Below are 14,568 nucleotides of genomic sequence, written 5' to 3' on the forward strand. Positions count from 1 at the left end.
TCATCTGGAAAGAGAACATTCTAGAGTAATATTGTTAAAAATAGCTCTGATAGAGCACGGTCACTACTACATACCATAAGCAGGTACAAGATATTTTACATTCACAGAGGTATGATACAGTACCATCCTACATCAATAATACTAGAATCAGTTTTGGTTTGAAATTTGCTTTGTCTGCAAATAAGATTGCTACCCCTGCTGTTTTCTGGGCTCCTGTCACATGGAGAATTGTTTTCCATCCTTTCACTTTCAGTCTATGGGCTTTTTTTTGCACGAGGTGTGTTTCTTGTACACAACATATTATTGGATTTTGCTTCTTATTCCATTTTGCCAGTCTATTTCTCTTGATTGGTGAGTTGAGGCCATTGACATTGATGGTTATAACTGATATGTACTGATTTAATATTGTCATGTTATTGGCCTTTTGTTGACTCTTTTTACTTTTTCACCTTCTCCTTTTAATTTCTTGCCTTGCCTATTTGATTTGCTCTGTTGGGCCTCATGGTGTTGTTGCCTTCATTGTCTTTTTCTAGGATCTTGTTTAGAATTGCTTGTAGTGCTGGTTTGGTATTCATGTAGTTTCTCAGGTGTCCTTCATCATGGAAATATCTTATTTCCCCCTCCATTTTGAAAGAGAGTTTTGCAGGATACATCAGTCTAGGTTGGAGGTTGTTCTCTTTTAGTACTTGAAATACCTCATTCCAGGCTCTCCTTGCCCTAAGGGTTTGTGTTGAAAAGTCTGCTGTGATTCCGATGGGCTTTCCTTCGCATGTGACTTGTTTCTTTTCTCTTACTGCTTGTAGTACTTTGTTCTTCTGTTGGGTTTCTGGGATGTTGATTGTTACATGTCTAGGTGTAGATTTTTTTTTTATTGTGGCTAGTTAGGGTCCTATATGCCTCAGTTATCTGAATGTCAAATTCTTCCCCTCTGTTTGGGAAGTTTTCTGTCATTAATTCTGTGAACAGCTTTTTTAAGGCATTTGTACTTTCTCCTGCTACTTCATGGATTCCTATCAGTCTTATGTTATTCTTCTTTGCATCATCTAGGAGTTGCTGGATCGATTTCTCATGATCCCTTACTGTTTTTAAGAGACCTCTCTAATCATGGTCATTGACTGTAATCTTATCTTCTATATCTGAGAGTCTATCTTCACATTCTTTTATTCTGTTGTGTACACTTTCTATGGAGTGTTTGATCTCCTGAATATCTGTTTGAATCTGTTTTATGGATTCCATTTCTCTCCTATGTTGGGCGTTTATTGTTTCCATTTCTTTCTTATGCTGGGCCTTCATGGCTTCTATCATGGTCCTGAGCTCATCTATTTTTTTTGTCAGTTTCTGCTCTAGAGTCTCAAATCACGACTTTCATTTTGCTCACCATCTCTATGGTTATCTTGGAAATTATTTCTGTTTTGAATTTTTCTAGAGCCTGACTGATCTCTTTTGTTACTTCCTGTGCTTTGAGTTCAGGGTGTCCTGGTGGTTCACTATTGGCCTTTTCATCCTCATTTGCCGTACTGTTTGCCATTGGTGAACTGGAAGTCTGTCTTTGTGTCTTGCTTAAGTGTTTTCTCATATTTTTTTTTATTTTTTTCAGCTTTAATTGAGTTTATCGGTACATTTTAGGGATACAGTACAGTTACATTCATTGTTGGGATCTTGTACCTCTACATGACAAGTCTTGATTCTCATTTTTTCCCCTTACCCCTGCCCTCCCTTCACCCCCTCCTCCCCTCCCCATCTACAAACACTTTATTTTCATATTTTCATTATCTCACATTTTTTTTCTTTTCCCTTATTACCCTTCCCCTACCCATCTCACCTTCCCTACACCTTTAGCTCCTTTCTTCCCATTTCTAAATGACAGTAATCTTATTAGGATCTTATGTATTATTGCAGATTATTCACACCAGGGAAACTATTCAGTATTTACACATGTGTGACTTATTTATTTCACTTAGGAGTATATCTTCAATATGTATCCATTTTCCTATGAATGAATCTATTTTATCATTCTTTATGGCTGAGTAATATTCCATTTTATAGAAAAACCACATCTTCTTTATCCAGTTTCCAATGGATGGGCAAATGGGCTGTTTCCAAGATTTAGCTATTACAAACTGTGCTGCTATAAACATGGGTGCACATACTTCTCTGTGATATGATTCTTTTAGTTCTTTTGGAAAGATACCCAGCATTCTCATTTTTATTTTTGTTGTCAGGCTGTCCTTGGTTTAATCTCTAGGTTATCACCCAAATCTTCCTGATATAGTTGTGCCCTAGCTTCTGGGTCTATGATGACCCACAGACATTCTCATCTTCATAACATCAGAGAAAACAGCTCATCGAATCAACCACAATCCTTTATCCCAACTGATACAATCAGCAACACATTCTGATCAAGCACAACTTGTAAAGTGACTACCTGTGGTAGTCACTAGTCTATCACCCTTAAACCATTTTAATTAAATTGAAATCAAGAAGCAGTCCAGAACATGTCTGCAGTGAACAAATTTTTCATTATAGTATATTTACCATTTAATGGCTCAGACAGAGCTAGGACACAAGACCCCTGATCTCAGTTAGCTGATGGCTGAACCCCATGACGCAGACTGACCTCAGGCTGCAAAGCCCAGATTGAGTTCCCCAACTTTCTGAATGGTTTAACTTCACACCATTCTACTACAGGTTTCCCACGCCCTTTCTTTAAAGATGTTCAAAGATGGGAACTCAGAAAAATACCCTTTATGACAACCTCTGCCTCTGCAGAGTGGGTCCAAAGACTGGCACAATCAGGTCTGAAAGTGCGTGGGGTCATGGGGGGGGGTTAGGGGAGTTATGGGGGTTCAGGGGCACCCACGTGGCTACCTTCCTGGCACTGGAGCGATGGCAGCTCAGGGTGGGAGAAGGCATGGCTCTCTTGCCTCCATTTTTTCCCCCCACAGAATGTTTTGTTTTGGAAATGTATGTTTGTGCTATGGGGCTCCTGCCCAAAGTATCAAAATGGTTTGTGACTAAACTGTGTGACATCTCAGACCCCTGATGTTAAGTACTGCTCCTCTCAGAAATGTTCTGTAACTTACCTCTCTTCTTCAGGAATGTTCTGCAACTCCCACCCCCCACCTTGCTTCAGTGAGTGTGCTTTACACAGCATGTGTTTCAGGAATATTCTGTAACTCTGCCCCTTTACTTCAGGAATGTTCTGTAACTCCACACCCCTGCTTCACTGAGCATGCTAGCCTACCCTGTAGATCTCTATATAAGGAGGCTGTCATTTCTGCTAGAGCCCTCAGACTCCTCAGCCCACTGGGGCTCTCTGATGTAATAAAGGTTTTTTCCTCCACCTCTTCAGCTGACCGTCAGATTCTCAAGTCTTCAAGTTATAAGAGCTGTGACCCAGAGCTGCCACACGAGCACTAAAGCTCAGCTGTGCCTCAGAACTGTGGCACTTGGCTGCAACCCTGACCTGTAACACTTGGCTATAGCTCTGAGCCATTGATCTGCCTGCTTCTTCTAATAAGTCCACTAATCCTATCACAAGGGCTCCATTCTCATGACTCATCTAACCTCTCAAGGTCCTCCTCCAAATAATATCACAATGGGGATTAGCACTTTAACATGTAAATTTTGGGTATTAAGTCACTTTCCCATAACTGGGATAAAATACTCAACACCCACAATTTAAAGAAAAGAGGTTAATTTGGCTCAAACTTTCCAGTGGGTTCACTTGGCTCCCAGGCAGAAAAAGCATGGCAAATGGGCTGGGTAGAAGGAAAGTTGTTCAATCCATGGCAGCCAGGGACAAGAATACACCCTTTCAGGTCATGCCCTAGTGACCTACCCACCTCTTCCAACCAGGTCACACCTCCAAACACAAGATTTTTGGGAGACATTTTAGACCTTCACTACAACAACAAGCATCTGGTCCACAACAAAACCTGAATATTACTAAAATTGTTTCACATGATATTTGCAGTAGCCATACAACAGGTTATTTTAATAACATTTTATGTAATCAAGAAGTTAAGGGACTTGGCCAGAGTCACACAATCAGCAGACCAGAATGCAGTGTGAACTACTTTACATTGTCTACCGATCATAGAGGCTTTTAAAAATGCCATCAGTCACATGCATTGCTAATGAGAGTAACAATGCTAGGACATACATGCAAACTATTCATTTTTTACTGGCAACACGTAAGGCCCTTTCCTTCTAGCTCAGTTTCAACAGATTATATTGAAATCAGGTAAATGTTGCAGAAACATGGCTACATAGGGTATGACTCTATCAGAAGAGCAGCAGACCAGATGTTAAAACTAATTTTATCATCATTCTGTGACATCAGCTACACTGACACCTCTGTTCCTTCAACAGCTTACACAGAACCTGAGTCACATTTGACCTCAGATTCTCTCCCTCACCCACCATGTCAATTCATCCCTAAGAGATTGCTTACAAAATAGGATAGGAATCTACCCATATCTCATCTCCACTATCACCGATTCCTGTGAAAACAACTTAGTTTGTTTCTCTGAATACTGGACACCTAGCTAAATTTGAATTTCATGTAAACAACTGAATTTGGGGGGCAGGGTACCAGGGAACAAACTCGGGACTTTGCACTTGCGAGGCAAGCAGCAGATCACTGAGCTAAATCTCTGGCCCTGAAAATATTTTAAGAATTTATCCCATACAGTATTTGGGATGTGCTTATTCATTATTAATTTGAATTTCAAGTTTAACTTGGCATTCTGTTTATTATTAATTTATTCATCAACTGATTCTGGTTATTCTGGCAACTCTATACTTTGTCTTCCTCTAGTCTCCATAGCTGGCAGAGTTTTTGAAAATTCAGGAATTTTTGCTCCCCTGCTTAAATTCTTTAATATTATCTTAGGAAAAAAAAATCAGCTTCTTAACCTCAGACCCCTTAGGACTGAGTCCCAGATGGTAATTTAGTTGGTTTCTTGGAGCCAAATCTCTTGGGTCATTTTAAGCATCTCACCCAAAGGAGAATTCTTAGCATCCAGAGTCTAAGCAAGCAACCTTCCTATATTCTCTCACTATGCTCTTTATTTATTTTCCTGATGTAGCCCTTCCTTGGACTTATTCCCCATTCCTGTTTTTATTTATTTTTTTTTTCTGCTTGTCTGTTTTGTTTTGGGCTTCATTTGTTGTTGTTTTTGGTATGGGGATCAAACTCAGGACCTCAGTGGCAGGTGCACTGCCATAGACCTAAATCCCCAGCCCCCATTCCTGTTTTTAAGTAGAGTGTCTAACTATGAGGGAACACTCCTGACTTCCGGCCTCACTAGAGGAACAACTACTCCTCTGCTGGTTGGGCTTGGGGGGATCTTAGCACATTTGCCTGGTCCCCCTCCACCTGAAGAAGATGCTGTTCTGTAATTTCCTACACCCAATAAGGAGACTCATGGCTCAGGTTATTCCCTGAGGCCTGGGCCTTGTGGGGGAAAGGATTGTTGAGTTCAGGGGTGGGCACATTAACAAGATCAGTCGGCCAAACCTAACCCATTCTTATCAGTAAAGGTGATATTCTTATTTCCATCTCCTTGACTCCCACACCCACCTCTTAGTTTTTCTAAACCAAGGTAAAGAGTGGGAGACATCAGCCTCCTAACCAGCAGTAGCATTTGCTACTGTTAGTATTTGTATGTTTGTGTTTGTTTAGATGTTGAATGTGTAGGAATCATATCTGTTGTTCACTGTTATATTACTAATGCCCACTACAGAGCTGGGCACAGATTTCTGTCTCTTCATTATCAGAATGATTGAATAAATAGATGTTACCTTGTTGCCCACCACAGTGCTGTCACCCACATAACTATGAGCATAAGTACAGCCCAGAACTGGGTGTGCTGGTATACTAAATTGCTTGGTGGTAGCTGTTTGGGGCTCTGATTTGAGAAGCATGCTGAGGCTGTGCCCAAGCTCATTGAAAAAATTGTATCATGATTAATGGGCAATGTTCGTCACACACACCAAGGTGGTCAATATAGGATAGCTGAAATAATGTTCTCTCCTTGGCTTAGAAACCTTTGTGGCCATATTGTCCCTCTCAGGACACTCAGGGCAATGCCAGCTGGGTGGGATTGGAGCTGCTGTTCTCCTCTGACACTGGTATGGATGTCTGGTCACCTTTGGGGCTCATCCTACAGATGAGTGAAGCATACAAGTGCAGTTGCTCCTGGCTTCCTCTCTTTCCCTCTTGGTCCAATAGGGGCCCAGGAGGCAGCATGAATTATGAGAGATGATTTCACAGCCCATGAACTTCACCACCGTGGGAGGAAAAAGGGTAAAACAAATAAAAAACAAGAATTCGCAGGAGACAGTCAGTTCAGCTGTAGTTCAGACTTTCCTCTAATACTCAAAGTTCTGCCTAAGTCTCCTTGCTGGGAGCCTGACTCCAAAGTTGCGGATCCTCTTGCTATTAGGGTCTGCTTCCATTGAGTTAGGCCAAACTTTTTGCTTTGTTTTGTTTTGCTTTTGGTTTTGGTCTTTATGGGAGTATGATCTTTTCCACTTGAGGTCCTCAGGACACCTCCATTTGTAGCTCCACCCTCCACGGTCCCACTGTCCTCTGTCACTTGTCATCAGCTCGTCTCTCACACAGCTGCTCCTGTACCGTCTCTAGGGTTTTAATCATCACGTCTGCTCTTTGTGTCTCTCCCTTCGATTTCCCCATATGAACTCTATGCCCTTTGCATTTCTCACCCAGATTACGTGTCCTAGCCAAGGATCTTCTTCCTATCCCAGTGTTCTTAACCATGGCTTCACGTGAGACATCACCTGGGGAGCTTTTAAAAGCCTGATGCCAGGGCAACACCCAGACCAGTGTTTCTGGAGAGGCACCCTGAGCATCAGTGTTTTTAAAAATCTCCTCAGGTGATTTCAATGTGTGGGCAAAGATGAGAACAGCCCCAGTCAAGCATAGACATTTACAAATCGCCATTCAGGGATTCAAACTAAGTAATTATATGTTAAAAGTAAACTCCACCTGCTGACCTTCGTTAGACACAGAGGGAATCTTAGAGTTGGATGGATGGGGGAGTTCAAGGGCACTCAGCCCACAACAGGAGACCTGAGGAGGCTCTAACTCCTGGGGTGGGCAGTGGGAGGGTTCTGTTATCACAGGAGTCTGGACAATACTTCTAATACTCCTCCAGAGATTTACAACAAAATTAACCTGAAGCCTCCTGAGAAATGCAGCAGGGAAAAAAGAGACAGCAGTAATCCATTTGATTTGACCCCTCAGTTCCCCGAATTCATGTAAGGACACCTATTAACAACTCAGAGAGTCCACTTGTAAAACACTCTTGGTCCAACCTTTCTGTCTGACCAAGATGTGGAGGAGGTTAAATGGTTTACACTCCTAATATTTACACAGACCACTTTGTCATTAATATTTACATTAAGGATTGGATTCTGTTTTCCTTTGAATATCTAGTACTTCCACACCACCTCTGCTGAATTCTTTCTCACACAACATGATAATTAAGGCTCAAAGGTACAAAAGTGACAATGTTAGGAACCACTGCTGATTGACTATTAATCAGATACTTAAATAAAGTACTGCAGATATTATAATTTATTTATTAATTCAACAAATATTGATTGAACACCCCTGGGAGTAGCATCCCATGCACTTTTAACAGGATTAAGTGCAACTGTGGAATAACAACAGTAACAACAGCTGAGCGTTCTAAAACACTTAACATAGGCCAGACATGGGCTTTACCTGCATTCACTCGCTTAATTTTCACAGTAATCGCTGAGATTGGTGCCATTATTAGCCCCTTTTGCAGATGAGCAGCTGAACCACAGGGAGGTCATGTTGCCCAAGGTCGTGGTGCAGACTCATCAGTGATGGAGCAGGCAGATGTCTCCATTGGACGAGTACTTGGCTGCTTCTCTGCACCACACACTTCCTAGCTTGTGAGTGACTAAACAGTGAGGGCATTTCTACCCACCCACTGATTTATTTAGTGAGCTTGTGGGTGTTCCTTGTGCTTCTCGGCGTGAAAGCATCTTGCTGCATTGAGCATGATCCTACTGTTTGAAGATCCTGCTGTTTCTATACTTCATCCACTAACACAAGCTACCTAATTCACCTGCTAAAGAGGTGGTCTGTTCCACCACTGGTAAAATGATAGTGTGAACTTCCAAATAAATATAGGCTTTCGTCATGTTGGCTTCCAACATGACAAAATCCTTAGGGTATAGTCACGGAAAACTCTAACTGTATACAACTTTCACTTTAAATCCTGGTTTTAAATGAATTCCTGTTTAATATGTGCACAGTGCTGAATATTAGATATGTATCTCTAGTCATTATACTTGTGACAATTCTCTTCCACATTCTCCAAACCTCCCTATGCAGAACGATTACACAACTTCATTCTGGCCATGGAGGAAAATAAGCCATTAGCTTCCTGATGAATGAAGATAGACCAAGCTTGAGTCATACCCTCTCCTTTCTGCCTTGAATGTAGGTATGATGGCTAGAGCAATGGCAACTAGCCTATAACCATGAGAGAAAATAATAGAGACATAAAGAAAATAATAAAAACCATCCCTGACATCATTAAACAACTGCCGCTACCAGCCTGTTTATTATGGGAAAAACGTAATTCTCAATTCTTTAAGTTTCTGTAGTCATGTTTCCTTTTACTTGTACCCAAAACATTCTTTTATTATTATACCTGCTCTGATGGTGCTTACAATTCAGGCAAATAAAAAGTAATTATAGGGGGCGTGAAGAGAGGGCAGAGGTAAGGGGAAAAAATGAGAATCAAGACTTGTCCCAACAAGATCCCAACAATGAATGTAACTGTACTGTATCCCTAAAATGTACCGATAAACTCAGTTAAAGCTGAAAAAAAAAAAGTAATTATAGGGCCGGGGATTTACCTCAGTGGATTTATCACCTGCCTCTCATGCACAAGGACCCAAGTTCTATCCCCAGTATAAAAAAAGCAATTATACATAATATATAGTGCTCTCTCTTTCTCTCACAACTAAGTTTACACAATGAGGTGTGCAAGAGATGCTTCTCTTACTCTCCACATTATCTATACCTCACTTTAACGCTTTACTAAGAGACCTTAAGCTTCCAGGCAGTGGAAACTTTCAATTCAGGCAGGTATCCTCCTGCTATTCCCTGAAGTACATCTAACGAACTATTATGGTTTGTACCTAGATGTCCCCTCAAAGCCTCATGTGCTCAGAGTTGAGGCTTTTGGGAGCTGGCTGGATCTAAGGTATGTGATACCAGGATTAAGGGTGTGTGGTACTAAATTAGTCCACTGATTGGTTTAGCATAGTTCTGGGTGTGGATAAAGGAAAGGCCCACCTTGCGTGGGAATGGCACTCACCCAAATGGCTGGTAGCCTGGATGGATAAAAGTGGGGGAGGCAGGCTTATTGCTGCTGCTTGCTGCTTCATTGTCGCCTGCCTGCTTACCATGGACTATTTCTCCTCTGTGATGCCCCTCTGCCATGCCACCCTGCCTTGGAGCCAGCCAGCTGTGGACTGAAACCTCTACATACTGTGGTTGAAATAAATCTTTCCTCACTTAACTATAAGTATCTGGTATTTTGTTTCAGTGATGAGAAAAATAACTCAGATGGGCATTGGGGAATATGAGCTTCATTAGGTCAAGATACTGGAGGAAATAGGCACCTGGTCTCAGCCATCTTCTTCCTACACTGAGCATGTAGGTACATATTATCTTGGGGGGCCCTCACTCCTATCTGTAAGATGCTCTGCACCCAGCCTTTTCAGTGACAGCCAGGAACATTTTGGGTGCATAGGAGACATTCTGAAATTTCCATGCCATATTTGGCATGGGAGGAACTGTGGAACTACCTAAATCTCCTTTACAAACACAACCCATCTTGGACTGCACTGTCCGTTACCACATATAAATCTAGACTTAAATCTAAACTACTTAACATTTTTAAATTCATTTTCTCAGTCATGCTAGCTGCATTTCAGGTGTGTAATAGCTGCCTGTGGCCACAATATGAGGCAACAGCAATCTGGGATGTTCCTACCACACTGTAGACAGCACTGCTTTGGCGTGTGCAAGGAGGGCCGTGTGCTGCTCCAAGGCCCCACTGCTCCTTTGTGAGCCTCCTTAGGCCCTGCCCTCCTGAGACATATGCAAAGACTTTTTTCTCAGGGAGCTCCTATGCCTCAGGATCCTACCCCAGGTGGAGTTCCTGTCTATTCTGAAGATCTCAAATGGAAGCCTTGGCTTTGAAGGAACAGAGGATAAGCCTGGCTCTTTATCATTCTCTACCTTTTCTTCTACACCTCTTCTCACTCACTGGCTGACCTGGGCATTCTCAGCTGATTCTGGCAATAGGACGCCTTGCTAGTTTTTCCCACATGTTCTTCCAAACTTACCACCTTTGCTTTCCAGAGAGGGCCTGAACTTCTGAATCTCAAAATACTGCAGAAGACTCCTTTCTCTCAGACATCTACTCTCCCCTTGAGGCAGAATGATGCAATAATAATTCCACAGGTCACAACATTACATAGTCACACAAGGAACACATAATAGTGAGCTGAATGAGTGCGGTGTCAAGGATTTGATGAGAAACTATAACAAGGGGATCTGACCTAGGTCTTCAAGGACTTCAGAAAGTTGTCTGCTCTACCTTTGAAATGTCTAGAATCTGACCATCTTTCCATATCCTCTACCCACAAATCCATCCTCCTCACCGTCACTCCTTCCTTACTGGTATGTAGAGCCTGGACAGAATCCTGGGTTTCGTTTTGGTGTGTCCATCTATCCACACAGCATACTTCGGTCATCTCCTCTTCCCATTGCTTCTTCTTGCCCTTCTCTATGCCCCAATTCCTGATTTCCTTCCTCCTCCCTTGCTCCTCTTTAATAGTCTCTCTCCTACTTTCATGGCATCTCTCTCCCTCTTCTTTTTTGTAGATTTCACGTATGAGAAAAAACACATTGGTCTTTCTGAATCTAGCTTATTTTGCTGAAAATCAGCTTAACGTGCTTCAAAGGAAACGAAGTGAAGAGACAGCCTACAGAATAGGAGAAAATCTTTGCTAGTTAATCTTCCAGCCGAGAAGTGATGTCCAGAATATATAAAGAGTTCAATACAAATTCCCTATGATGAATGTGATCATTGTGCACATCTAAATTGTACTAATAAACTTAACTGATGATAATAAATATATCATGTACAGATACAAATTCCCTATGATGAATGCTATCATTATGTATATCTAAAATGTACTAATAAAATGAATTTTTAATTTTTTAAAATAGAGTTTAAAAAAGTTAACGCAACCCCCAATTAATAAATGGACAAATGAACTAATAATTATATGAAATCCTACGCTGCCATTATTTCTCATCTGTATGTATGCTATGGGCTCATGCTTGCTCCCACTTCCCTATGATCCACCTGGGCATCCTTGGAAAGAAAAAAGAAGTCGATGCATGGTACTCGTCTGCTCAGACCCTTCCAGCAGCTCCCGAAGCACTTGGAGGGGTACCCTCGTCACAGCCTATCAGAGTGCCTCCACGGTGTGAAGCCTCCTCCCATCGCCTCCCACACCTCCTGCCCCTCACTTTCCCCGCACTGCTCCTGCTGCTCTGATTACACTGGCCTGTTTGCTCCTCCTGGGACCCTCTAAGAGCACTCCTGCTTCCAGGGCCTTTGTGCCTGCTGCTCCCTCTAGCTAGGATATTCTATCCCAGGGGATAGGAACCCTTTGGGTTACTCTCTCTCTTCTTTCCAGTTTCTTCTCAGATGCTCTCTTAGCCCACCTGTTTAAAGCACCAACCCTATCTCAAAGCCTTCTTAATCTGCTTTTTTTCTTTTCTAAGTATATCTAGCCTCCTTACATGATGCTGCATATTTCCACATTAGTTTATTTTATGCCTCCCTGACTAGAACATTAGTTAATGAAAGAGGGAAATATTTCTATTCACTCAGATTTCCTGGAACATAGGAGGTGACATATAGTACAAATGAAGTAAGAACTACAGGATGAGCAGGAAGAGCATGAGAGGTTTGAGGGTAGGGGAATTGTTTCAGGAAGAAAACAATACACGTGCAAAGGTCCTGAGGTAGGAAAAAAAGCATGAATAAATTCAGAGATCATTGTGGCTGAAATACAAAGAGATGGGAAAGTAGTATGCTGTGAAGGGGTCATGGAAGGTTGTAACCCAATCATACAGGCCTCAAGGGTAATGGTAAGGAACAATGGGCCAGTGAAGGATATTAAAGTGATCAGTGATATAATCAAAGCTCATTGTGAATGTATTGAGCAGGGGCAAAAGAGGAGCAGTTGTGTAATAACCAAGGGAAAGATGATGGTGGCCAAAGACATTTGATTCTTATTACTAACATGTTATGTAAGCACAACTTTTTAGGAAGATAACTATTTCATTAGATCCCTGCTTTACAAACAGAAGACAAATATCTGCACACGTATCAAATATTACAGTCAATTTGATAGCAGTACAATTATATTTTATGAATAAAAAGATGTCTAAAGGATTCAAATCACTTGCTAACCAAGGCAAATATAGAACGATTCATATGATATAAATATTCATAAAATTGCTACACCTCAGGCAACCTCTATGTGGGGATGAATTTTCTTGATTTGCACCTTTGATCTTCCATTTAAAATTTCTACTCGTTCTGACTTCTAAAATCTACTTGAAGATAACACACTCATTATCCACAGAGACCTTACATTTCTGCATCACAGATCAGATTATAGTCATAGTTACAGCTCTCAATTAAATGGGCATTAAACCAGCTCCCATTTCAGATAAAATAATTATTAACTTGAAAAGGGTACCCACTTTTAAAGGCAAATATTCTAGCTTTTTGGTTATGAAGAGAAATTCTAAAATGGTGATTTTTTTTCAAAATTAGTTTTTCAAGAGTTTGAAATATTAAGACTACCTCATGCACATCATTCTCTATTTTAGTAAAAGATCAGCAATTATGAAGATCTGGGGGTACAGTTCAGCAGCAGAGCATGTACCTATCATGCACAGGCTTTGATTCCTCCCCCAGCGTGTGCACGTGCACACTCACACACACACACACACACACACAGCATCCTGCAATTACAGGATAACCTGTACAACCTCATGGTAGTTGGTAGTTGGTATTATTAGTTAATTGTTAATATTTTCATCACATTGTCCCCAGAATCTAGCCCAATGCCCAGCACACTAGGGCCACAATACACATGCATCCTTCCAGATCATCAGCCCCACTGGACCTACCTCAGTGGTCCCTTCCTGTCCCATCTCCCTGGCAGCATGCTAGGTGGTTCCCAGTCAGCTCAGGAGGACATCACCACACTGCCTCCTCACAGAACACTCACCTCCAGTCTCTGCCCCCTGTGCACACCTGCTGAACCCACCTTGCTAAAAACCCATGCCCTTACTTGCAATTCCACCCCAAAACATTCAGTGGATTCCTACTGCTCACTGAAGGAGAGACAGTGCCATCATTAAAAGTGGAATTCTGGAAGCAGATTGCCTGGAGTCAAATGTTGGCTATCATGTGAACAGTTACATTACGAGCGGCAAGTTACTTCACCTTCCTCGGTCTATCTCCCTCCCTGGTAGAAAGGGGGTAACACTGCACTCTATGTGATAGGCTTCCCATGAGAAGAAAATGAAGTAAAGCACATGAGACATTCACGAAGGATTTTTTTTTTTAATGGTACTGGGGATTAAACTTGGAACCTTGAACTTACGTTTGTGATGCAGGTGACAAAACCACTGAGCCAAATCCCCAGCTCCATGAAGGATTTTTTGACACATATTATTCAATCAATGTCAGAAATTTTTTGAGGGGGAGTGCTGGGGATTGAACTTGGGACCTTGCATTTTTGAGGCAGGTGGTGGAACCACTGAGCTAAATCCCCGGTGCAGAAAGTATAATATTATTAATACTATGCTAATTATTCAGCCTTGCTCAAAGCATTCTACTCTCTGATCTTAGTATGCTCAATTCTTCTTTTTTTTTCTTTTTATTGAGTTTATTGGTACAATCTAGGTATAAAATACAATTACATTCATCATTGGGATTCTGTACCTTTACATAATAGGTCTTGATTCTCATTTTTTCCCCTTGTCCCTGCCCTCCCTTCACCCCCTCCTCCCCTCTCCATTTACAAACACTTTATTTCCATTTTTTCAGTTTCTCATATTTTTTTCCTCTCCCTTATTACCTTTCCCCCACCCTTCCCACTTTCCCTACACCTTTAGACCTTTACTTCCCATTTCACATTATTATCGCATTAGGATCCTGTGTACTATTACAGTTTTACACCCCAAAAGAAACTATTTGGTATTTCAGTTAAAGAAATCTCTGTATGAACATTAAAAATAGGGAATGCTAAAATAAAACTAAAAAGGAAAGTAAAAGAGAAAAGGCAATGATGTAACATTAAAATAATCCTTAATTCTGGAGATGAAAATGGTCCTCGGACATATTTAAATTGCTTCTTGCTCTTATAGTCTTATCTTATTCTTTTTTT

This window comes from Fukomys damarensis, unplaced genomic scaffold, assembly GCF_012274545.1.
Source record: "Fukomys damarensis isolate Sample0158 unplaced genomic scaffold, DMR_v1.0_HiC HiC_scaffold_28, whole genome shotgun sequence".
Lineage (NCBI taxonomy): Eukaryota > Metazoa > Chordata > Mammalia > Rodentia > Bathyergidae > Fukomys > Fukomys damarensis.